Consider the following 25,433-nt stretch of genomic DNA (forward strand, 5'->3'; position numbering starts at 1 on the left):
ATTAAATCCAGAAGACGATCACTCAGGGGTGTTGAAGCAGGTATGTTTTTAAATAATCACGGAAAAGAGAATAGACAGTGTTGGAACGAAGAGAAAGAGGGAGCGCACTCAAGTAGAGAGGATCAAGAAGTTCAAATGATCAAAAACGAGACTGAGCACAAGGGGGACGAGGAACCAAGAGTCTAAAGTGGCAAGAGGACCGGAGAGGGCGAGGAATAATATAGAAAGATATGAGTATAGTAAGATAGTTGGGAGCGAGATCATAGAGGGATTTGAAAATAAGCCGAAGGAAGTTGAATTTGAGTTGAGAATCGAAGGGCAGCCAACCAAGTGTAACGAGAGAAGAGGAGATAGCGTCCCGATAGGGAAGAAGACACAATAGACAAATAGAAGATCTAAAGACTGATCTTAAAGGGGCAAGACGAGACGAGACATTTAAAGTAAAGCGACCTTGGAAATTAAGGAGGCGCATGCAACCTTATTACAGGAAAGAGCACTAATCCTTTGTGCCAAAACTTTATGCCTCATTATATTGGGCAAAGAAACACACTTTTGGATACAAGCATTATCTTGACCTGATTTCTCCTCCCTTTTGCCGTTCACTATATCTTAGACTGCACATTGCCATTTTCCCATTAGCCTCATTGGAATACAAATGGAATATGTCTGTTACAGACTTATGCCAGATTTGTGAAAGCATCGCAAACGTTTGGCCCATTTCCTATTCCTCTGTTCAGGCTACAAAACTTGAATTCATAGAAGTGTTTTATAATGGCAAAACCCCATTGCAAAACGCTCTGTGAATTAGGCACTAAGAGCGCAATACTGGTTGCCAATCTTGCATGCTTTTAGGGTCGGGTGCATAAACGAAGCCCTAGAATTGTGCGCATCGCCCTCACATGAAACAGTGGCTTACGCTGTTACCAAGTGCTTATGGAGAGCTCGGCAAGCAAGGAAAGCAGTAATGCGTGCACTAATCGCGCAAAGCGATGACAACGATATGGATATTGGTCACGACTTGCATGCTAGTGCTTATCATGTTTTTATGCCTAGCGTTGATATCTCTTACCCTTGGTTATGTAGCCACTAATGCACGAGTATATCGTATGAACCGTGTTTGAAATCGCCCTTTAAGCGCTTGCTTATGAACTTGCACGTATATGTTTCTACATTGTTTTTCATATTTGTAATTTGATAATAATTTAGCATTTATATAGCGCTAGAACCCTCAGCCATCTGAGCGCTACTTATTATTACCCAAGGTGTGTGGAACTCATTTATTGACCTCAGAAGGATGAAAGGCTGAGTTTGGCCATGCCGGGATTCGAACCTGCATTGGCAGGCTCTGCATGGATGTGAAAGCAAGTGCTCTACTCGCTGTGCTACCTGACCATTAATGTATGGAAGTATATTGCATTGTATGAACTGTGGGCCTCATTACAAGGTTGGTGGTAAGGCAAAAACGATGCCGGTATGGTAATACCGGCATCGTTTACCACTCCGGTGTATTCTGACCTGCAAACCCGGTATAAGCGGCACCCTAAACAACGGTGCCGCTAATAGCGGCATAGGCGCGTACACGCGCCCCTTCGGGGAGCAAATACCGGCATGCCGGTAATAGGGGGACATCCCAACCCACATGGACATGTAAATACCGGCATCGCGAAGCCGGTAATCACGGGCTGCACGATGCCGGCCATACAGGCATCGCGGACCACCCGCAAACAGCAATCAGGATACAAGGCAGCTGCCACAGGTGCACACAATCCCCACAGGTGGAGTCAATGGAGGCTGGGCCAGTATAAAATGAGCACACCCACACACCACACCCCTTCCAACACCAAAATGCTACCACTAGCTGTTGCAATCATGGCGCTGGAGGACATGCCCATACTGCTACAACTACAGCAACAACAGCAACAACCACAACAACAACTACAGCAGCAACAACAGGCAGCACAGAGGAGACGCAGGAGGAGAAGAAGGGTGAGACAGGCTCAGCAATTACCACCAGCGCAGGCAACAGTGCCTCGTAGGCAACCACCAATCCCTCGCACCAGACCCAGCCCTTTTAACCTAACCCCTGAGCAGATCCACACCCTGTACCGGTTGGACCGTGACACCATCACCACCATAGTGGACATGAAACAGAACGACATTGCCAGCCTCATAGAAATACGCACTGCCATCTCCCCGCTACTAAAGGTGGTGTCTGTGCTACACTTCCTGGCCACAGGCACCTACCAACACACAGTGGGCCAGCTGCATGGCATTTCACAGCCACCATTTTCACGCATGTTGAACCAAGTGCTGGATGCCCTCCTGAAGCACGCAAGCAGCCTTATATCCCTACCACGGACTGCCCACGAGATAGCCAACACCAAAGTAGGCTTCCATGCACTGGCAGGCATGCCCAATTGTGTTGGTGCACTCGACTGCATGCCATAGAGGCGGTGTACCGCAATCGCAAGCAAAACCACTCCATCAATGTGCAAATGCTATGTGACTCCAGCACGATCATGACACATTGCTGCGCCCGATTTCCCGGATCAACACATGATGCCATGGTACTGCGTAACTCCACGCTACCCCGTCACATGGAGCGACATGCTGGACCACTTGCCTGGCTGCTTGGTGGGTTGCACAACTGTCCCATGACAGTGCTTTGGGGTACTGATGTGTGGGGATGCATAAGCGGGGGGCATACTGCACCTGTGTGGGAAAGGGGGGGCATACTGCACCTGGATGGCAATAGCCGGTGATTGGAGAATGCATGCAGAGCTAAACACTCCTGACCTGAAACAGCCAAACGGAACATGACACATCATTGGGCCACATATCACAATTAATGCCTATCGATGACAACAAGAGGCACAACCAGGCCACCATGGTGATGGCAAGCAATGCATGAATGAACAGGATGGCAACTGTGGCAATGTGGTCAGTGTGACCATGCATAGTGAGGGATGAACAGCATGATTTGGAGGCTAAACATAGTTGCACTACCACAGCACATCTGCCTCAGCATGCATGATTACACCCTGCATCATCTATTGAACGCCATCCAGACTACCACACCTCATGACAGTATAGATTGCATCTAGGTAACATTTTTGCACGCGTACACGGACATGTGCATGCCCACACCAAATAGCTGCCGCCATGACTGTGCTCCCTGAAGGTGGCAGTTCAGAGTGACACACACCTATTTGTATCTGCTTGCAGGTAATGGAGGATATCCCTTGAGGCCGTGGCTACTCACCCTTGTGCGGAACCTACAGAACAGCCATGAGGAGGAGTACAATCGTGTGCACACCCGTACCCGTGTTGTGATTGAGCAGACCTTTGGCCTGTTGAAGGCGCGGTTCGGCTGCCTCAGCAGGTCTGGTGGGGCACTCCTGTATAGGCCTGAGAAGGTGGCAAAGATCACCATGGCCTGTGTCATGCTGCACAACATGTGCGTCCGAAGAAATGTACCACTGCCACCTGACATTGGCATGCATGGCCCGGGTGAGGATGATGAGTATGGAGACGGAGGTGAAGTAGCCCCCCTGCCAGTACGTGATGCATGGGATGGCCATGCTGTACGCCAAGCACTAATTCACAAATACTTCTGAAACACAGGGACTATGAAAGACATGTGTCAGTGACACACTGGCTCCATGTGTACCTGCACACTTGTATTGTTTGGAGTTGGCCACTGAACACCGTCACACATTAAAAGTACATGCACAAAATGAAGAATGTCCAGCCATTGAATTTTTGGCACACAACGGGTGTATTTTTCAAACAGGCAACAATGTGAACACTCCCCCCAAACCCCGAGTGAACTCCCCAACCCACCCTACAAACCCCAAATAACCCCAGTTAACTCCCTAACCCACCCTACAAACCCCAGATGTCCCCAAATGTACTCTGAAGATTGTTCCCTTCACCCACGTCCATGTATCCAACGGCCATTGTCTGGCCACCCGACTTCTTGGCCTTTTTGGTATCCGGGGGTGGCATCTCCGGGTCATCCGCATGGGGCTTGAGTAGGCAAAGGTTGAAGGGGTCGTAGCAGTGGACGTGTCAGAGGCTGGTCCCACGCCTGCTCCAAGGCGTGGCCGCTGCATTTGGAGCAGGATGGATGTCAGGACTTGCGTCAATGCCCCCAGACAGTCCCTCATGAGAGTTGCGGACGCGGTAACGGCAGCGGTGTTTGCAGCGATGGCTGTTGTGGTCTCCCCAATGGCATTAGCAATGTCCCTCCTGGAGTCCTCCACATCGGCAATATACTGCCGCATTACATCTAGCATCGACTCCTGTCGTGCCTCCACCCTCGACAGGCGAGCCTCAAAGGTGTCGTTGGTAGCGGGAGTGCTGGTGGCCGGGGTGGTGGTAGCCGGGGTGGTGGTAGCCGGGGTGGTAGTAGCCGGGGTGGTTGATGGTGCTTGCGTGCGGCCCACATCCAGGGTGCTGTCCACTTCGAAGGGGCACATGTCGGAATCTCCGAGGTTGGAGTCGTGGAAGCAGGGATCGTCACTGCCGTCGGCCTCCAAATGGGGTGGGGGGTGGTAATGGGGCTTGGGGTGGGTGTAGTGGACACGACTGTGACACCATCGGTGTTCACATTAGCATCTGCAATGTCCGCGGTGGGTGGCGGTGCAGGTACGGGAACACCTCCCACTGTTGTGCGTGGCGGCTGCTGCTGGTCTCCATGTGTGTGGCCCACACTGGCTGCAGGTGTTCTTTCCTGGGTTTCAGCCCGGTCTGGCACAGTGCCTGTTGGTCTGGCCTGTTTCTCAGGCTCGGGGGTGGTGGTGGCAGTGGCCCTTCTCCCTTGCCGTGATGTTAATGCCCTTGCACCCCTGTCCTGCCTGGCATCTTCCTCATCGGTGCCTGGGGGATAGAAGAGATGCAGGTCATCAGTGATGGTGTCACATGCCAGCGACATTCTATTGCGCTGTGAAATCTCCATACATTCATGCATCCATTTATTACAGGGGTGTGGCATTTGGTGTTCTGAGGGGGCATGTAGGCTATCAATGTATGGCAGGTGGCATATGGTGTCTGTGTGTTGGGTTACATGGGCACGGTCGAGTTATGTTGCTCGTGTGTTGGTATTGGGATTGGCACTCAACATGCATTTGTGTGTGGCAGGGTGTGGCACGCATTCTTGACTGGATATGTTGATGTGGGTCTGGGACATGCATTGCCTTGCCTAGTCTCACTTCCACGTCACTTGTGCCACGTCATGGTTTCCCCTACAGGGATGTGCTGGGTCACTCGCCTCCTTCTGTGGATGATGTGGCGCCCATCTCCATCTCTCCGAATCCCTCTATTGACTCGGGATCAATGAATGAGCTGGCAGTCTCCTCCCATGGCATCAGCTTTGCTGGTGAGTGTGGCCCCCCGCCTGTCGCCATGGCCGCACTCCTGTTGACTGCCAGGATGTTCCTCACCCTCAGGCGGAGGTCGTCCCACCACTTGTGACAGTCGCACACTGTACGTGGGGTGGTCCCCACAGCCGACACCCTACGGGCAACCTCCTGCCAGATTTGCTTCTTTTTCATCTGGGCAGCATGCTTCATGTCGTTTGTCCTGATGATGTCTGCATGCTGGGCCAGAGTGTCTGCCAGCATATTGAGTTCAGCGTCAGAGAAATGCTGTTTCCGCTTCCGGGGGATCATCTTCCTGGTTGCCTTGGATATCCTGAGTGTTATCTGATGCAGCACAACACGAAAGTACTGCTGGTTGGGGAGGATGGCAATGGATTGTGTTTTTAAAGATAGCCGCCGGCCCATTTCCTGTTCCTGCGCGATGACGTAATTTACGGGTCCGTTTTTGCGAACCCGGTATTTGCATGGTGGTATTACTGTGCCGGTATTTAGGGGTTGCACTGAGGCGGTGCCGGTATTGGTGGGTCCCGCGATGCCGCTTTCGGGGGGTTGGAGGGCCTTTAGCGGCATGCTGGTATTTCCATTACCGGCATGGGGGTTCGCGCGTGCTCGCGCACTCATCATCACCCGCTATTAGCGGATTCATACGAGCACGGACACGCTCTTACCGGCATGCCGGTAATGACCCTGTTTTTACCAGCCTACTCGTAATGAGGCCCTGTGACTGGTATTTACATTTGAATGATTTTTAAAAATAGGTTCTTATGCATTCTCTGTGTATTTTTACATTGTATTTTTAAGTGTGTGCTTTTAAGGGCGCTGCCTGAAATAAAGTAAAAATTGTTTGATTGATTGATTGAATTATTGCTAAAGGAATGTGAAAATAATAGGTTGGGTGGGATTTGAAGTTGGAGCTGCCACTCAAACAGCATACATCTAAATCCTAAACAAGAAGGCATGGCAGACACTCCACTATCACAATGGGATGTCCCCGCCCTCTGCCCAGATGCAACATCATTGGAGCTGTGTAAGATATCCAACCCACGAGGCTTACCTCACTGTCCTGTAATCTTTTTAAAAATTATTTGTATCTTATTCTGTCTATTTATTGAGCACAAATGTAGCCGAAGGACGCATTGGAGCGGTGTATATCAAGGGGCTTTACAGACATACCCCGTGATCTCACCAGGCATACTTCTATACACGAACAACGCTTGGAACCGATCCTCCAGGCACCTAGATGGCAAACCCAGTGCTCCCTCGATATAGGGATTGTTTATTACAAACTAACTGGTGAAAGCTGTACTGGTCAGCTAGGTCTGATCATTGGTGGGGAGTGTGTGACATCATCATCACATCACTCGTGGAATGTTTGGTGTGTAGAGTGCTGAGTGGCAGTTGATAGTGACTTTTGGATCCCGTTACCATCCTGGGTGGTGGGTGTCAGCGTCCGCGGATTACCATCTTGGCAGTACCCTGTGACATACATGTCCTAGACAATAAAGGAGAAGTTGCCACTTACCTGCAGTCTGCCATTACTGCGTCCCGACCGGCAACTCCTTGAGCGTAACAAAAACCTTCACACTTCTAGGGCCAGATTGAGCTCCTCTCAAGTCCATCATGCAACCACTCACCAAATAACTCTATTTAATATCATGCCTCATGGGTTCTAGATAGTGTCATCACAATAAAACACTGCTCTAAACCCAGCTGTACTCTCCTGAGTACTAAAGGTATGCTTTCCTTTTTTTTAAAAAAATGTTTTATTGTGCATATTAGCCAAACAAAATTTCAACGTTTTACACAGTATATCAAAAAGAAAGCTAAAACATTTCATTGTTACAAAATTATACAATGACATAATCAACTAATAATTTTAAAACTTTAAGTAATTTCACTACTTCCATTGACAAAAAAACATAATTACCAGCAATTATTCTTTCCCAAAAATCATTTGGGTCGGGCCATCTCCCTCTGTCAAAGAACTTCTGCAGTTTCCCCTAATTCAGTTCCCTTGTTCCCGAACAGGATAGAATTAAGTGTTTCATAGTCTGTTTAACATTTCCATCACATTCTTGGCAAACGTCCGATGGATAGACACGTTTGTCACGAATGTGCAGTATTTCCAGCGTTGTTAAAATATTTAATTTAAATGGAAAACAATTCATCCTAGCCTTAGGATCTGGGAACTGTCTCAGGTAGGTAGGAGGGGTGGCTCTGGGTCTATCATAAAGGGAGAAGTTAGTAGACAATTTAGCTACCCTTACCCCCTCGATAGTCCTAGACCAGTCCCTTCTCTTAATACATTCCTTCGATCTTAAGGGGTTGGAACTCAAGGTATCAACATCCGAGTCTGCTGCAGTGATGATATCAAGACATTTTGTTTTCAGCATTTCCAAAAGGTATTATCCCCCTTAATCATTTGGCAGTGAACGTCCCCATAAAGAGTGTCACATTGAGGAGCCATTATCAGTCTGAACAATGAGACCCATCTTAGTTCCATGGAGAATAAAAGGGACAAGAGACCCAACTCATATCGGACCAAAGCCAATGGAACATAATTTGGGAGGCTAAGAACTCTTTTCCATATCTTTGCCTCAACACGTTCCCAATTAATAAAGAAACCTTGAATGTTGCACTCAAGTCAAAAAAGCAGCTTTGGTATAACCTTACCCACATAGTACTTTATCAAGGGGGTAAGTGTAAATTTGCAATATTTTAGATGTATCTTTATCATATGAGAACCCAATTTTGCTGCTTTCAGGTCTAATATGCTTATCAGATCTGATTTAGTGGATCATGGGGTGATCTTCGAGCCAAGATAAGTAAATTCCCCCACCACCGGTACAACCGTGCCATTGATTTTCCAAGAAAAAGGCTTCGCTTTTGTCAAAGGGCGCTTAAAGATCATTACTTTGGATTTATCTGGGTTGATTTTCAGATCGTTAGCTAATGCATAATCTTCCAGTGCCTTCATTAGCCTTTGTGGCCTATTTGTGTATATCCAAACCATGATATCATCCGCATAGACTAAACAACAAAGCTTAGTCTCACCAATCTTAGGAGTGGCCAACAGAAGAGTCAGGAAGGAATTTATTATATCTGAGATGCAGAGATTGAATAGGAAGGGGGCCACCAAGCAACCCTAATAAACCCCTCTCTGAATTCCAATCAGCTGTGATAAATCACCTGCAGTCGATAATCTGACTCTTAGTGTAGAATTTTGATGTAATTCAATAAGGATTGCCAATAGCGGTTCAGGAATCCCCCAGCTTTTCAGCTTCCAACACAAGCGCTCCCTATTTACAGTATGAAAGGCCTGGGATAAATCCACCCAGGCCCCAAAGAGTGGTCTCTCCCCCTTTGCTGTACTCCCCACATTTAGACAGGTTAGAATAAAATTATTAAGTGAGGTAGGGAGGCCCCTACGAAATCCATTCTGAAATTTAGAAATGATTTTATTTGCTGAGGCCCATTCTTCAAGATCTCTAAGGACCAGACCCGCAAAAATGTTGCTGTCTGCATCCAAAAGGGATATCGGGCGATAATTACTCGCAGTTAGGCAGTCTCCGTGCTTGAAAATTGGTATTATTATACAACTTTTCCAAGAATTAGGCATATTAGTTGTTGCTATGATGTTATCGAATAAGGCTTTTAGGAACCTGGGCCAAGTATCTGGGTTGGATTTCAAGATAGCATTAGATAGACCATTTGGTCCTGCGGCACAGGAGACTGGTGCTTTAATTATTGTCAATCTAATCTCCTCCACGGTGTAAGACAGGGCCCAATTACCCTGTGGAGTATTAATCAGTGGTTTGCACTCTTTTACGCATAGATTTTGGTAAAATGCACCACCCTAGAATGCTCCTGAATAATAGTTTCTTGGCCATATACATTGGTTTTATTAATTAATGACCAAAAGCTGCAGGAGTTTCGGTGAGAGACAGTTTTCAGCATAGTCTCACCCTCTTTCTGTAGTCTTATTGCACAATGCGATCTCATCCAGTTCCTAAATTTGTTGTTTATCTGTCTGACCTCCAAGGAGTGTTCAGCCTTATCCTTTTTTGCACGGTTTAACAGATAAAGGGCCCTTGTTCTCTCTTTTTTCTTTTCAAGAATGCCAATATCAAAGCAATGTACATGGTTAGAATTACACTTACTCAGACCTAGTTTTGGGGGTGGGCAGTTTGCAAAGAAGATTTACAAAGTTATTTGGTTCAAATTGACACAGGAGATCCCGGTCATCATGATCCAAAATCATTTTCTCTAATCTATCATTCAGTATCTGACCCCCCTTATTGAATTTGACCAACCTGTTCCCAGCCGTGATAAGTGAGAGCAGTTGTTTCATATATGGCACCCTTTGAACCCGGGGGATACAAAAGTTAGCAGTCAACATGGCATGATCACTCATCATTTCTCCCCCGATCTTAAATTGAATACAGGCATCAAACAAATTCTGACAGGCAAAAATATAGTCAATGGTTGAGTATGACAACCCTTCTCCAAGTTGGGGCAATCTCATTATACTTTTCCAGATTACCATTGAAGACCTGTAGGTCTCAGTCTTTCATAAATTCAGCCCAAACTCTCCCTTCCGTTTTCCTCTGCTTTCTTTGGTCCACAGACATATTCTCTTTCAGACAATAGGAGTTAAGATCTCCCATCAATAATATGTCATCACTTGGAAATTGCATAGTAAATAGAGTCAACATGTCCCAAAGTTTCTGTATAAATGGTATAACTGGGTATTGAGCAGGGTTCCAGTACACATTTACCAATAACCACCTTCTATCACCATCCATATCCTTCAATACCACTCTTACAATCATAATCCCTGAGTCCTCATTAGCAAGAACATACAAGCTCCCGAAAATCCTATTCCTGCAAAAGATCGTTAAGCCCCCCCCACCAGACGTCCCACCTCCCCCTTCGTTGACAATTGATGGTGAGAAGCAAAACCCTCTACATCAAAGGATTCGAGTAGCCATGTTTCATGAACAAAAATCAGGTCATGCAAAAGAAAGATATATGACCGTGTGATGTTATTACAGAGCGAGTTAGTGCCCCTTGAATTCCAAGAAAGGGCTCTAACCCTCAGTGTAGTTAGAGATGCTGATCATCCCAGACCAATTTAAGTAGGATCTGTGAAGCAATTTGAGGGACCATAGCCAAAGTTGGTAACAATGGATTGGGATCTTTCTGTTGTCTCTCTTCCAATCCATTTTGTGGCTTATTTGGGTTGGTCAAGATATTTCCAGACATATCATTTGATTGAACTTCTGATACCACAAGACCCCTATGGGACCAATCAACACTAGCCCCCAGGATGGATGACCAGTCTGTGAAAACAAAGAGAAAATATGGAGGCTGAGTACCCCCAAAAGGAAATACACCGAACACGGGTTACAAAGGAACATACAAAGATCTTTATTTTATACTGAACAGTTTCAAAGGACAAAAGTAACAGATAGCTATCGGCCCTCAGTACAACACAGTGAACAACAGCATGGTTCGGTGTGCTCAGTGAGTGGGGCTGTACATTAGAATAGTTGCAACTTATATACCTTTGAAAACATGTTGCCCAACCCCACTGTGGGTTAAGATTCATTAATACATTACGGATCTAGGGTTCGTGCCGAGTTCACACATCTATACGTTTAGGGTTTACTTTTAATGTATTCACCAACAAGCCTCAATGGTTACAGTGTACTTTAGGATTTCTTATATAGACCTTCACAAACATCTATACAATGTAGTTTAAACAAATGTCTCCGTTCAGTATTTGAATACATTGATCGTAACATATGCTCGCGGATTAACTTCATTGACACGAGTAATCCTTTACACACAGGTCAACGAAGGACAAGGTCTCAGTTCATGACCCTAACAAGTGGCCTGCAGGCAAGTCGGGCATTAGTTTATACATAGAGGTCAAGACGGCCATGTTACATTTTCGGAATGGCACTGTCCACCATTTTAGCTCACAGGGTGACTTTGCACAGAGAACCTAAAATGGCGGTTTGACCTAAAATGGCAGCTTACATTGATTCTAAGGTCGGGACCTTGCAACACGGATTTCTTCACAAGTGACTTACAAGCAGCTTGGCGTAGGCCAATATACATATATTCATTACAAATAAGAGGCACAATATAATTTCCTGTTTGACAAACCCTCCTTTTGCCTATGCCAAGTGCTAAACTACTTCTGATCTACTTGCAAACAACTCCATGTATCATCGTCCATGCACCCTGAATCACTGTCGGAAATATCTATTGCCATTAGATCAGTTGTTAAGATTTCCTTTAACACATATTCTTTGGAGTTTTTATCTGGGGCATGTGCCTTATGTCCTATTGTACCTATCGCCTGTGCGCAACATCCCTCTAGCATCGAACATATACTAGGCAAACACTGGATACAACAGCAAAGAAACAACAGAATTCCCAAAATGATCAGTAAGACCGACAACACCTTCCAAACCCAAGATTGCAAGAAGTACCAGTACCAAGCACTAAGATCCCAGTTTCCCTCGGGAACATGCACTTCTGAACTAAGGACGTGCAGATTCTGTATTGCCTTGAAGATAGTTGGGGAGGAATCTGGCATGAAAACACAGCTAGCGGACCCCACCAATTTACACACTCCACCACGTTCAGCCAGAATGACATCTAATGCCATCTGGTTCTGAAGTGCTACTAATCTTATTGCCTTCTTTTCTAATGTCATATTATAGAGTATGTCCGTGGTCCGGTTGATGGTTCTATCCAGTACTCTCGCTAGTCTTCTGATGTCCTCGGAATTCGCTATCTGCCCCCAAAATGGCACAAAGGATTTTGCTACATCTCCCAAGACCTGTGCTGGAGTGTCACCATTCTCGTCCCGCTGAGGACGAGCCTTTGAAACCTCTAAAGTACTAGCTATGAATACCCCGGGTAACAGGATCCCTAAATAACAAGTTCCCTGCCAATCCCTGGGTAACCATGGAAATGCTACATTATCGCAAACAAAGTAGACAGGTTCGCCTACATACAAAGGTCTGTCTTCCCCAGTCAAATTTGCAACGTTGGCACAACCTTTAAAATTTCCCATTGACTGAGTACCATTCCTCTGTATGCAGAAAAAAACTGAATCGGGGCTATGGTTAACAGTGTACGAAGGAGGCATGGCATCCTTATTGCCTATCGGAGCCATCTTGAAGGAAATCAAAGATTGAAAGGAATGAGACAGTCTATCAGAGGGCCTAATAGAAGCAACGTTAAGCTTTTCCTATTTGCGAAAAGCGAGCATCCCAGGGGAGTCAGAACACGTTTCTCAAAACTATTCAAATTAGTACCATCAAAGTTCCCCGAGATCCTATCGTTCCATCGGCCAAAGAACAGTGCTCTAAGAGAAGCATAACAAGCAGTTGTCAAAGGTAAAGGATGGATATACCAGCCTAGCACCTTATCCCCATGTTGCGGTAAATGCTAGCAGACCCAACAGTTGGACCCATTAAAAATGGCATGTGTGGCATTCATGATAAGTAACAATGTATTGTTGTGATATCTTTGTCTATGCTGGGAGTCCCTAGGAGACAAAGTATGCAAATACACAAAAGGAGAAGGGACAGTGGGTACATTTTCAGTTGGTAACAAGGTTTCAAATGGATGCACTTCTTCCATGTACCAGAGACTTAGCACAGTTACTATTATAAAACCAATCGACATTATAAAAAGACAGCAATACGTTTTTGGGGCCCAAGAGATTTGTCCATTATCCCGGCCGGTCACACGATCATTTATCAGTTCAGTACGAGCGGTAGCGGTTGCAGGCATTGCAGTCTTCAAACGAGAAACCCCAATGTTATTAGCTGGCGACCTCCCGTCCGCGCGTCATCTTAGTCCATCCACAACCCTGGCCAACAGAATCCCCTTTTCTCAAACAATTACTTGGGCAAAAAGCAAGCCCTTGATGAATTTCCTTTCCTCTTCGAATGCACAGCCGAACCGTGCCGTAAGTCTATTTCCTTGGACGTAAATTGTACCTTGCTGTTCCCGGTACTGATTGATCCGAGAACAATGTGTCATCAATTCCCGTTGGAAGTGGTGTATCAAGAGCAAGTAAAGATTCAAGATCCGGAACGACAGTTTCTGGAAGAGAAACTTTTGGAGAGTGTGGAGACGAAATGGCAGGTTCCCCAAGCCTCACGGGCTCAGAGAGATTCTCTGATGCACTCTCAACGCTATTTACTTCTTCAGGATCGTTGGTTGCAGCGTTAGCGAGGGGTTCTGTTTCTTCTGTATCGTGTGGCACTGGGTGAGGAAGTTTCTTGAGATGCGTCGTGTGTATCCAGTTTTTTCGGCCTGCGACACGCACCGCAGTCTGTGTGACCAGCAAGACCTGTAATGGGCTCCGCCAACGAGGTGCAAGGCAATAAGAACGCTCAAATGCCTTGGTGAGCACCCAATCTCCAGGCCGAATACTGTGGCCTGGGCCCTCGTATCGCACCGGTAAAACCTCTCGCACCTGGTGATAAATCAAATACAGATTTTTAGTCAACTGGCTACAGTAATCTGAAAGAAGTACTTTTTTGACATTTCTTAAAGATCGACATTTCGGAAGGTTCCAGATATTGGCAGGTCTCCCCATTACCACCTCAAATGGAGAGAGCCCAGTCTTAGTTTGAGGGGTTGTACGCATGGCTAGTAACATGATCGGTAAGGCGTCCGGCCATTTTAGTTTGGTGCCGGCACACGTCTTAGCGAGCTTGTTCTTGATGATACCATCGTGTCTTTCTACTAGTCCGGCACTTTGAGCATGTCTGACTGAATGGAACCGTTTGTCGATTTGTAATGCCGCATATATCTGCAGAATTACAGCAGCGACAAAATATGGACCATTGTCCAACCAGATGACTCTTGGTAGCCTGAACCTAGGAAAATATTCCTTTAACTTTGCAGTAGTCATGGCTGTACCGTCCTTAACAGGGAAAGCCTTGTCCCATTTGCTGAAAGCACAGATGACAACTAAAACGTATTTCAAATTATTACAATGTTCCATTTCAATAAAATCAAAGTGGATAACCTCAAAGGGGACAGAAGGTGGCCTGAAACTTCCCCTTGGAGTTGATATTCCCTTTCCTACATTGTGCTGTAAACAGATCATACAGTCTTGGACATAGCGCTGAGCTATTTTCGAAATGTTTTCATTCGCGCAAACTTTGTCTAGCATTTTCGTAACCTTCTGGGCACATATATGTGTAGGGCCATGGGCCATGACGACCATCATCATTACATATGCGTCAGGAAGTAGCCATTTTCCTTCAACCACATCCACCCAGCACCCATCGTCATCAGGTTTCCCCAAGCCCTCAGCCCACATCTTGGGTTCTCCTAACGTGGCATCGGCTTGGATATCCCTTACGGACCCAACACCCTCGTCTATTGCATAAGCATTTACAGTCTCCCTTGAAACATACATATCCGTAAAGAGATTGGTGGCAGTCTGTTTAGCTATCTGATCAGCAAAAGCATTCCCTTTTCATATATCATCTATAACCTTTCGATGTGCTGCACATTTCACGACAGCTAACTGAGTAGGGAGCGCAAGCGTTGAGAGCAGTTGTACTATTAGGGAGCCAGGCTGGATCTTTGTACCATGTGAAGCTAAGAACCCTCTCTCTGACCAAAGTCTTCCAAAGTTGTGAACCACCCCAAAGGCATACTGACTATCAGTATATATGTTTACTGTAAGCCCTTCTGAAAGTTCACGAGCTCGGGTCACTGCTATAATCTCTGTGGCCTGCGCAGAGTTATGCGTGATTCTCTTGGTTTCCACGACCGTGCTCAATGCAGTGATTGCATAAGCAGCTGTGGATGTACCATCCGGAAGTTTGAAGCAAGAGCCGTCACAAAACAGCTCCCCTTGCGGATTGTTGAAAGGAGTGTCTTTCAGATCAATTCTACCCTTTGTCTCTTGTTCGGTAGTATACAGACAGTCATGTGACTCTTCGTCACAGCAAGCAGTACCTTGCGGGAAAGGTAAGAGTTCAGCCGCATTAAGAACACAACACCTCTTAATTTGTATGTGGGGAGCGAACCAGATCAATTCATATCTCGTCAACCGTGCGGAAGTGAGGTGTTGCGTTTGGGTTCTATTCAGTAGAACATCTACAGCGTGAGGCACCATCAGGGTTAGATCATGGCCTAGAACCATTCCCTCACTCTGTTTTACAGACGCAGCAGCAGCAGCGACAGCTCGCAAACATCTTGGCAAAGCGCATGCTACAGGATAAAGGGCAGAAGAAAAGTAGCCGCATTGCTTATTCTTCCCTCAATGTTCCTGTGTTAATACAGCCAAAGCACATCCATCACATTCATGCACAAACAACACAAAGGCATTTTCATAATTTGGTGTGCCCAAAACTGGTGCCGAGCATAATGCAGTCTTGAGCAGATCAAATGATAGCTGGTGTTCCGTGCTCCACGGCAATTGCGGAGAAATGCCCTTCTTCGTCAAAGCCAACATCGGCTTAATCACTAGTGAGAAGTTTGGGATCCACAACCTACAGTAAGAAGCCATACTATCAAGGCTCTAACTTCCTTCTGCGTATTTGGGACTGACATGCCAGAAAAGTGTTTTATTCATTCAGGTGTCAATCTTCTTCCCTCCTTTGACAGGAGATGGCCTAAATAGGCGACCTCCTGACAACAATATTGAAACTTTTTAAGCAAAGCTTTGTGACCATGTTTAGCCAGGAGAATAAGCAACAACACAGTCCCCTCCTTACAAGCACTCTCAGAGTCGGCAGCTAAAAGCAAGTCATCAACATACTGAAGCAGTGTACAAGTAGAGGGCAATTCAAGGGTATCGAGCTGTTCTTTCAAAGTCCTACTATAAATGCTAGGACTCTCCGTGTAACCTTGCAGTGCACGGGTAAAGGTGAATGAGCGTCCCCCTAATGTGAACGCGAACAAGTATCTACTGTCCTTATGTATAGGAATACTAAAGAAAGCATTCTTCAGATCCACAACACTGAAGTAAATAGCTGAAGCCGGAATCATAGTTAATATTGTCGTCACATCAGGCACAATTGGAAATTACGGAGCGACGACCTTATTAGTTGCATGCAAATCAATTATGAAATGAAAAGGAATTGCATTATCGCCTTTTTTGAACACGGGTAAAATTGGACTATTGCACAAACTACCTGCAATTTCCTCAATCACCCCACGGTGCACAAAATCGGAAACGATGCATTTCAAAGCTTGCTCGTCCTCAACTGAAATCTTATATTGTGGAAGACGTGGCATCTTTATTCCATGTTTCAAGACTATTTTAACAGGCTCCATCTGTAAAACTCCAACATCATTATCGTCAATTGCCCACAAACTCTCTGGTACATCTCTGAGTTCTGGTGGCAAAGGTCTGGTTAAGAATTGAGAGACAGAAAGTTGCTGTGGTGAAATCGTCAAATGCACTCCATCAGAAGAACAATGAATTACCCCATTTAATTCCTTCAACAGATTCAACCCCAGCAAATTCTCTCCACAATTCGAAGTCAAAAGGAATTGACAGTGGTCCGTAAAGGGACCCGAAGAAATAGGTACCGGCGAAGAAACTGGACAAACGACTGGTGTGCCAGAAAACCCTACAGAAACATTGGTTTGCCCTGACAGTGGAATGTTTGGAACCTGAGAATGATCAATGGAACACTTCTGTGCCCCAGTATCTACCAAGAATAGATGTTTCCTATTTCCCACTACAATTTCAACGTAGGTACCTTTCTGATTGACAGGAATAGGCGTAGGTTCCAAACCCTTCTTCGGGCAATCCTAACGAAACAGAATATCATCAAAAGGAAGCTCTTCAGAGAGGTAAGCAGCAGAAGGATGATCAAATATGTTTCTAGTATCCACACTTGGTACCTGATTATCCTGTGAAAAAGGTTGCTGTGGATCTTGTGTAAATTGACCTCTACCAGGGCCCCCTACACCTAGGCGACCTCTGGATCGTCTACCCATATTTCCGAATGTGTTATTTGACCTTTGTCGAAGGACGGGGCATTGTGTACGCCAATGACCCTCTTGCCGACAATAGGCACACTGGTTAATGTTCACAGGACCCAAGGGCACATTCCCTTGTGGAACAAACTGACCTCTAATCTGCAAACTACCCCCTCTAGGGCCTCTAACAATTTGCTGTAATAATACTTTAGTCTTTAAATCACCTTTTCTCTTCTCTATTCTTTCCATTTCAGTATTGACACGATTCTCGTAGTACTGAGCCTTGTGCAGTACTTCTGATTGGGACTTCGCCTGCCAAGCGCTCTCAGAAGACATAATTTGTGACTGGATGTCAGGCAGCAATCCACGCACAAATTTGTCCACAAATAATCTTTTCCCAGACTCTGTGCCTAAGTCTTGTTCACTGAAATCCGAGAATACCTGTTCGAACCGATTAAAGAACTCAGTAGCACCCTCAGACTTCCCTTGGACACAGGCCGTAAGCTTGTCCCAAATAATTCTCTTTTCAGGAATTATGGTTTTCAATTTTGCAATGATTCTATCAGGCAAGGTTAGTATCACCTGAGGTGGTCTCTCACCAGCTGGCCTTTCCCCATCGAGTCTAATTATGTTAGCCCATGTATCTACCAACCCTGGTACGTCATATATAGTCCTAACCTGTTTCCACAAATCTACGGGCAGGAGTACAGGAAATTACAGATCAATATCACTCAAGGTGAATACTGAGGACTGTAAAACAGACTCTATTTCTTTATAGAATCCTGTCGGATTTTTCCTAATGTCAGGAAAAGATTGTCTAATGGTATTCACTTCCTGTCTCGAGAACGGGACGTGAACAAACTGTGATATATAATGTGCAGGAATGGTCACAGCAACCGCATTCGTTGCAGAATCGGCTGCAATCTCAACCTTCGGGACAAATGTCGGAGGAACCTCTCTCATAGGCAACTGAGAAGTAGGCAACTCCGATACCTTACTAAGCAACAGAGCCAATTCGAGCATTAAAGCAGTTGAAGAAGTGTCAAGTGAAAAAGCTCTCTTATAAATACTCAATAACTCTGTGGGACAACTAGTCTTTCTCTTTACACATTCATCCTGCAGGTACTCTATCATTACCTGTATCACTTTCCTCTGCATTTCTGGTGTATACTGACTATATGTGTCATATACCTCAACTGGAGTTATCGACATGTCTGAAATCCATCTAATGGCGTCTTTCGTACAAATTCGTACTTCCTCAGATATCGATTTACGACAAGGAAGGAACCGTTTCTGTACATACATACTACCCTCGTTGTCATCCTCTTTCTGTAACTTTTCCAACTCCTTTCTATACTCAAATATCCTCTCAACATGCTCATGTACTTTCTTCACAGTGTCTCTTGAAAACGCTAAAGTGTTCAGATCCCTCAACCCTTGTGGGAGATCTGCATTATTTAATTTGCCCCACATTACACATAAATGAATCCCTAAACCTTCAATAAAAACATTTTTCTCAGGAAAATGGTCCATATTAGAAAGTCTGGCAAGAACATTAGCTTGATCATCCCTCTCTATACAATACTTAGCCCATGCAATCAAATCTCGTTTCTTTTCTGGAAGTCCAGTATTGCGAGTAACAACCCTTGACCCCACACCCTGATCGACTACAAGCGGTACAAGAGCACTTGGAAGAGGGGGAGCAGGGAAATTCAATGGAGGTACTGTTACTGGTACAATAGGAAGAGGTGGAGGAACAACAACTGGAGGAAGAGGAACATTAGGAGGAGCAGGAACAACAGGAACAACCACAGGAAGAGCAGGAATAACAGCAGGAAAGGGCAAAGCAGCAGGAAGAGGAACATAGAGAAGTGGCGCAGAGGCACCAGGCCTTTGTTCATTTAACAATTTATCAATAAGTTCATCAGAAACATGGAAGTCTTTGGAAGGATAGATTTTCTGAATGCCAAGTGAGAAAGCCCTATCCATATTCCTAGCTGACTCAGACTGTTTATCTTGGTCATACAACAACGCTTTTTCGGCGTTCGTTTTCTGACGGCACGCATGTTTTTCTCTATTCTTAAGTTGCTGTAACGCTTCTTTTTTCCAATTCTGCAAAACATCAAATGCTGCAGGTCTAGCCTTTTTCTTTAATATAATTGACTCTAAATACTCAATACGAGGGATTGCAAAACTAGCATTGATTGGCCACTGAAGTTCGGAGGCATGTCTGGTTTGTCTGTGCCAAATATCATTAAACAATCTACTTCCAATGCCATGCTTACAGTACATAGTACAAGCCGGCGACCCCTCCTGTGGTGCCGGACGGCTAAATTCCAAAGATTGCCTGTCACTGCGGAATAACGCCCTCCAGCAGGTAGACAATTTCCCAGGCATATCAAAATATTGGTGTTACCTGGTCAATAATTGTATTTGCAGATACAATGCTCCAAAACAAATTATCAGGATACTTAAGAATCGGGTCACGACTCACCTGATCAATCCTAAGGAGGTCCGATCGGATTTCAAAATTCTTACCTAACTAATCTTACCTTGTGTTTGGTGATTCCGGCAAATCTTCCCGCCTCGATAAGTGGACCCTCTTCAATATGCCGTCTCGGACCACACGCTATTCGTCCAGGGATCGGGTCGTGCAGCGCTGCTGAGGTGTCGCATCTCTTTCAGAAGGGGCCCCTTATTTTGTCACACCGTCCGATCCCGGTCCAATAGCGTGTGTCAACCTTCGACAATCCGGCATCAATCTTGAGGGTCCCTATTCGGGCGCCAACTGTGAAAACAAAGAGAAAATATCGAGGCTGAGTACCCCCAAAAGGAAGTACAATGAACACGGGTTACAAAGGAACATACAAAGATCTTTATTTTATACTGAACAGTTTCAAAGGACAAAAGTAACAGATAGCTATCGGCCCTCAGTACAACACAGCGAACTCCAGCATGGTTCGGTGTGCTCAGTGAGTGGGGCTGTACATTAGAATAGTTGCACCTTATATACCTTTGAAAACATGTTGTCCAACCCCACTGTGGGTTAATATTCCTTAATACATCACGGATCTAGGGTTCGTGCCGAGTTCACACATCTATACGTTTAGGGTTTACTTTTAATGTATTCACCAACAAGCCTCAATGGTTACAGTGTACTTTAGGATTTCTTATATAGACCTTCTCAAACATCTATACAATGTAGTTTAAACAAATGTCTCAGTTCAGTATTTGAATACATTGTTTGTAACATATGCTCGCGGATTAGCTTCATTGACACGAGTAATCCTTTACACACAGGTCAACGAAGGACAATGTCTCAGTTCATGACCCTAACAAGTGGCCTGCAGGCAAGTCACACATTAGTTTATACATAGAGGTCAAGACGGCCATGTTACATTTTCGGAATGACACTGACCACCATTTTAGCTCACAGGGTGACTTTGCAGAGAGAACCTGAAATGGCGGTTTGACCTAAAATGGCGGCTTACATTGATTCTAAGGTCGGGACCTTGCAACACGGATTTCTTCGCAAGTGACTTACAAGCAGCTTGGCGTAGCCCAATATACATATATTCATTACAAATAGGAGGCACGATATAATTTCCTGTTTGACAAGCCCAGCTTAGATTTAAGAGTCAGTCTGGCAATATTCATATTTGGAGAACATGGGAATCCAACAACATCAATATCTTCCGATGTAAAGAATTTCGAGCTCGGTATTTCCCTTGTTTCTGCCAAAATGGCAGACCAATTCAGCAGGTTTTTCCCCTTTTGCATTGAGGGTAGTCTTGATAGGTAGAGAACCAGCTCAGCTCAGGGCCAGAGTTTTTCACTTGCTTGTTTTTATCAACATTTTTTCTGGGCACCGAGAGGCAAGGTCCTCTTAGTTGTTTTTCCTGTTGATTGTTATTATTAAAGGGTCCCTGTGGCCGGCCAGTGTATTGTTTTTTTTCAAGCTCACAGGACAAAGGCTGTTTCATTTAAGGCTTTGAATCTTGACACTGCATCTCATTTTTTTTATCCATCTCCCACTGCCGCCCTTCTTCCACCACTAGCGCCAGTAAATTGCACACCTCTTTTTTCCTTAGAAATATTGGTGCAATCCTCAGCGATGGTTTTGGTTTAGGCAGGAAAATTGGAGCAAGTTTTATGGGAGGTTTAAAAGAATCTGTCATAATCGCCACCATTGACTTGCTTATTTCTTTTTCTTGAACCGATAATTTCATTTCCACAGAGCCTGTATTTTCCTTTTCAGTATCTTCATTTATCCTCACCCGCTTGCTTTTCTTTGACATCATCTGCTCTGTCAAGATCGCCTGTTTTTATTAAAGGTTTCGTAAGAAACACTTTGAGGATTTTGATTTGTTCTTTTTATTTTTAAGTGGATGAATCTCAACTTCTATATCACCACTGGACTGATGAGAGTCTATAGATATCACAGACTCGTGCAATTGTCTTTTCCTCTTCTTTTTCGTTTTCCCATTGGGTTTTGTCCCTTTTTCTTTTTGATCTAAATGTACTGGCGAGAGAGCTATTTTTCTAAATATCTCTCTTTCTCTCTGAGATTCCTCTGCCTGTGGTTTTAAGGCTTCTTCTATTTCCACCAGTTGTGCCAAACGGACAAACTCCTCCATAGTGGAAATAGAAAGAGAAGTATCATCCATCTCCTGTGCCTTCCTTTTTAAATGAGCACAGTTTCCACATTTCTCTTCGTTATCTTTCAATCTTTCCTTCTCCAACCAATACTGATGGAATTTGACCATGTCATTTTTCATCTCCTCACATTTAGCGAAGATTTGATCTGTTCTCTGTGTATTCATTTGTTGACTTCGTTCTTGTCGGATTTCAGTTGTTAGATCATTAATGGCAGATGTTAATGCCACCACAGAGGATTCATGTATTTCCCGGTCTTTTATCATTTCCAAAAGATAGCCGGAATTGATTTGAACTTTATTCTTTGTATCTTCACAGACCTTAATGAGTGAACCCAGAACAAAGCTGAGTGCTGCCATAGACTGGGAATTAAGAGACTCGTCCTTAGGAGGAGGAGAGGCCCTCTTTTCTCCTTCCATAGGTATTGATTCTTTGTCTGCTATTCGATCTTGGTAATCTCTAGCAACTCTGGAGACCTCCATCGGAGCGGAAATTGCATCAGTTCAAATGATGAGTCTAAATTAGGGAGAATATCCAAATTTATCAGATCTTGCTCCATGAGATCAATTCTCCCTTTCCCTGCAGTCATTAAACGTGATTGCAGGTCAACAGGTACCGAGCCCTCTTTCTCTTTCACTTCTGCTGGCAGACACTTTATCTGACCAAGATCCCGAGGGAAGCAGCCAAAGATTGTAGTTTTAGTAGAGTGCACTAGTGACATAGAGTCACTGGACTCAATGCTGCTTTGGAGGGATTGGGACCTTTAGGTGTAAATGCTTCTGCCTCTTTTTGCAATAAAATAAAAGCTTGTGTGAGGCCTGAACCTGAAGCTTTTTGGTCATCAACCGGAAAAACACTGTGTTTTCCCGAAAATGGTTCCCTCTTATTATTCCCTGGTAGTGGGGACTTAAAAATTGACCTATTTACTTTAGACATGGTGGCTGGATTGTTACTCGATTCCTCCAGTTCGGGTAAACAGATATCCTAATCCACTGCAGGTCTTCTTAGGTTATATGTCCTCATTTACAGCTTATGAAAAGAGTCTTTAGTTCCCCCGGCTGCCTTCACTTACTTAGGACCCTTTAGATTCTTCCGAGGGCAACCCTTGGTGATTGTAGCTAAATCAACACTCGACCGTTGGGTCAAAGGTAACTACACCCACAGTCCCCTACCGGTTGGTGATATATGGTTAGATGCCGTCGACTAAGGCCCTCCGCCTGAGTTGAGCAGCATCGGCACTCTAAAAACTTCAGGGTTTCAAATTGCCAGATTGCCAACAAGTTTTATTTAGCACTTAAGGCAGCCAGAAATAGCACCTTAATGGAATCAAACTATTTTTTGCATTAACTGGCAATTTTCCAGCATATAATAAACACACTCTGCAAGGCTATTTCATTTGCAGAGTACTCAACCATCCGCTGGTCAGCCTCTACCACTGCCCAAGGTTTCCCACACCAGACTAGTGCTAATGTTTCAAAAACAAATCAAACCAAGCCGAGCATAAGCCAACAAGCTCTAACAGCTCTAATAAAACCTCGTAGGATGGAGCGGTAGGGGAACTTGCTCTCATCTGCTGCTCTGCTACAGTCATGAGGTGCTCTGCGGGGTGCTCCAAGCCACGTTACACCCTTGGCTTCCCTCCACCTCCGCCGCACTGTGCGGACCACACACAAGCTGCAAGCCACAGGTCATGTTCTCCAGAACTCTGGGAGGATTCAGGGGCAGTCCTGGCTGAGCTAAGCAGGCTGAGCTGACTGGGCTGCCTGCCTCCACTACTCCGCCCCAAACACCAATCCTTGGTGCTCGGTCCTCGAACGTGTCTCCTCGTTGCCTCTCACGGCTCGCAGCTCACGGCTCACAGCTCACGGCTCCTCTTGCCTCTGGGGGATAGAGGAGGATAGAGGGGGATAGACAGGGATTGAGGAAAGGACCTAACCAAACGTGATAGAACGTGAGGGAGTCAAGCCGCACTGCGCAATGCTCAATGGAACGCACAAACAACCGCTTACGACTCTTACTCAAAAGGTATGCTTTCCAGTACTGTATCACATGAGAAACACACATCCCTACTTCGATGGATCTCTGAGATTACTGTGAATAGAAAATACTGAAAATAATGTTGATTTTTTTGTTCTTTTTGCACATTTCAATACAATTATATGCGGGGGAGACCTCCCACAGCCCCATCCTGCCCTCCGATTATTTATTTCCCTAACCCACCCCCCACATATAATTGCTTTACAATTCACAGTAAAAAAACTCTACATTTTCATCCTCTGCATTTTTTGCTGCGCGGTAATGGGGTGATACGTACTTCGACAGTCCTATCCTGTCCCACTCATCACAAGTGTTTTTCCTCTCTGATTTTGGTCGTTCTGTTGTCTAGTTTCTCTTTCCTTTAACCCCCTTTCAAGTCTCCCCTTCCTTTCTACATAATAAGGTCTGGCGACAACCCGGCAGGATCACAATATGTCACCTTTCGGGAAAACGCGAGGTGCCGCAAGATCACCATGATGGTGACGGGGCAGTAGAACTATGGGATTACATAACATGTGTTGGGTGGTTAAGGGGGGGGCACAGTCCTTGCAGCATATTATTAATAACCAGCGTAACATTTAAAGTGCCAGGAATAGTTCACGTTTACGGTTATTGGGGAAATTGTGACAGCCTGGGGACTGGGTTGGGGTACAATATGGGGCTGGGATGTAGAGGGCGTTCGTCAGAAGAAGCACTGGGTTAGGTGGTTGCAGGTGGGTGAATCTTAAAACTCGCGAAGAAGGACCTCCTTGAAGAAGTGAGCCTTCATTTCTTTTCTGAATTGTATGAGGGTGGGGTGTCACCAATGCTGATGGGCGTGAGGTTTCACAGACTGGGCACCATCCTCTTCAAGGAGCATCTTCTTCACACCCAATAAGATACACTGCCTCACCCACCCAACCCAGTGCCCACCTGTATAGCGCACCCACCTGTTCCACTTTAATCACCACCTGTAAACGTGCACTATTGCCTGCTACCCTAATTGGCCTGCTGGTAATCGATGCTACACTGTAGAGTCTGCTTCCTGAGTAACCGTCCAATGAATGCCTGGAACCCCCAGTGACGTCCAGTGTTCTGCTGCTTCCTGGAGCTAGGTTCGTACTCAATTACAAGCCAAAATAAAATAAAATACAGAACCAGCGACCATCAGCGAGGCCTGGGCGTCTGGTCACCCCATTCAGAGATCACCCGTGTCACAGTGAATGTTGCCGCATGCACGCTATGAGTGATGAGCTGGCAGGAAGCCAGGAATGCCGAGGCGCTTCCCCTATTGCCTTATGGAGGGAAGTTGCCCTCCAGCCCCGGGCCCATCCTGCTCACTCCCAATCGCCGGTGTACATGGTGGTTTCAGTTTGGGTTCAGGACGCCGAA

The sequence above is a fragment of the Ambystoma mexicanum genome, chromosome 10, assembly GCF_040938575.1.
Source record: "Ambystoma mexicanum isolate Mex_15411 chromosome 10, UKY_AmexF1_1, whole genome shotgun sequence".
NCBI classification, from domain to species: domain Eukaryota; kingdom Metazoa; phylum Chordata; class Amphibia; order Caudata; family Ambystomatidae; genus Ambystoma; species Ambystoma mexicanum.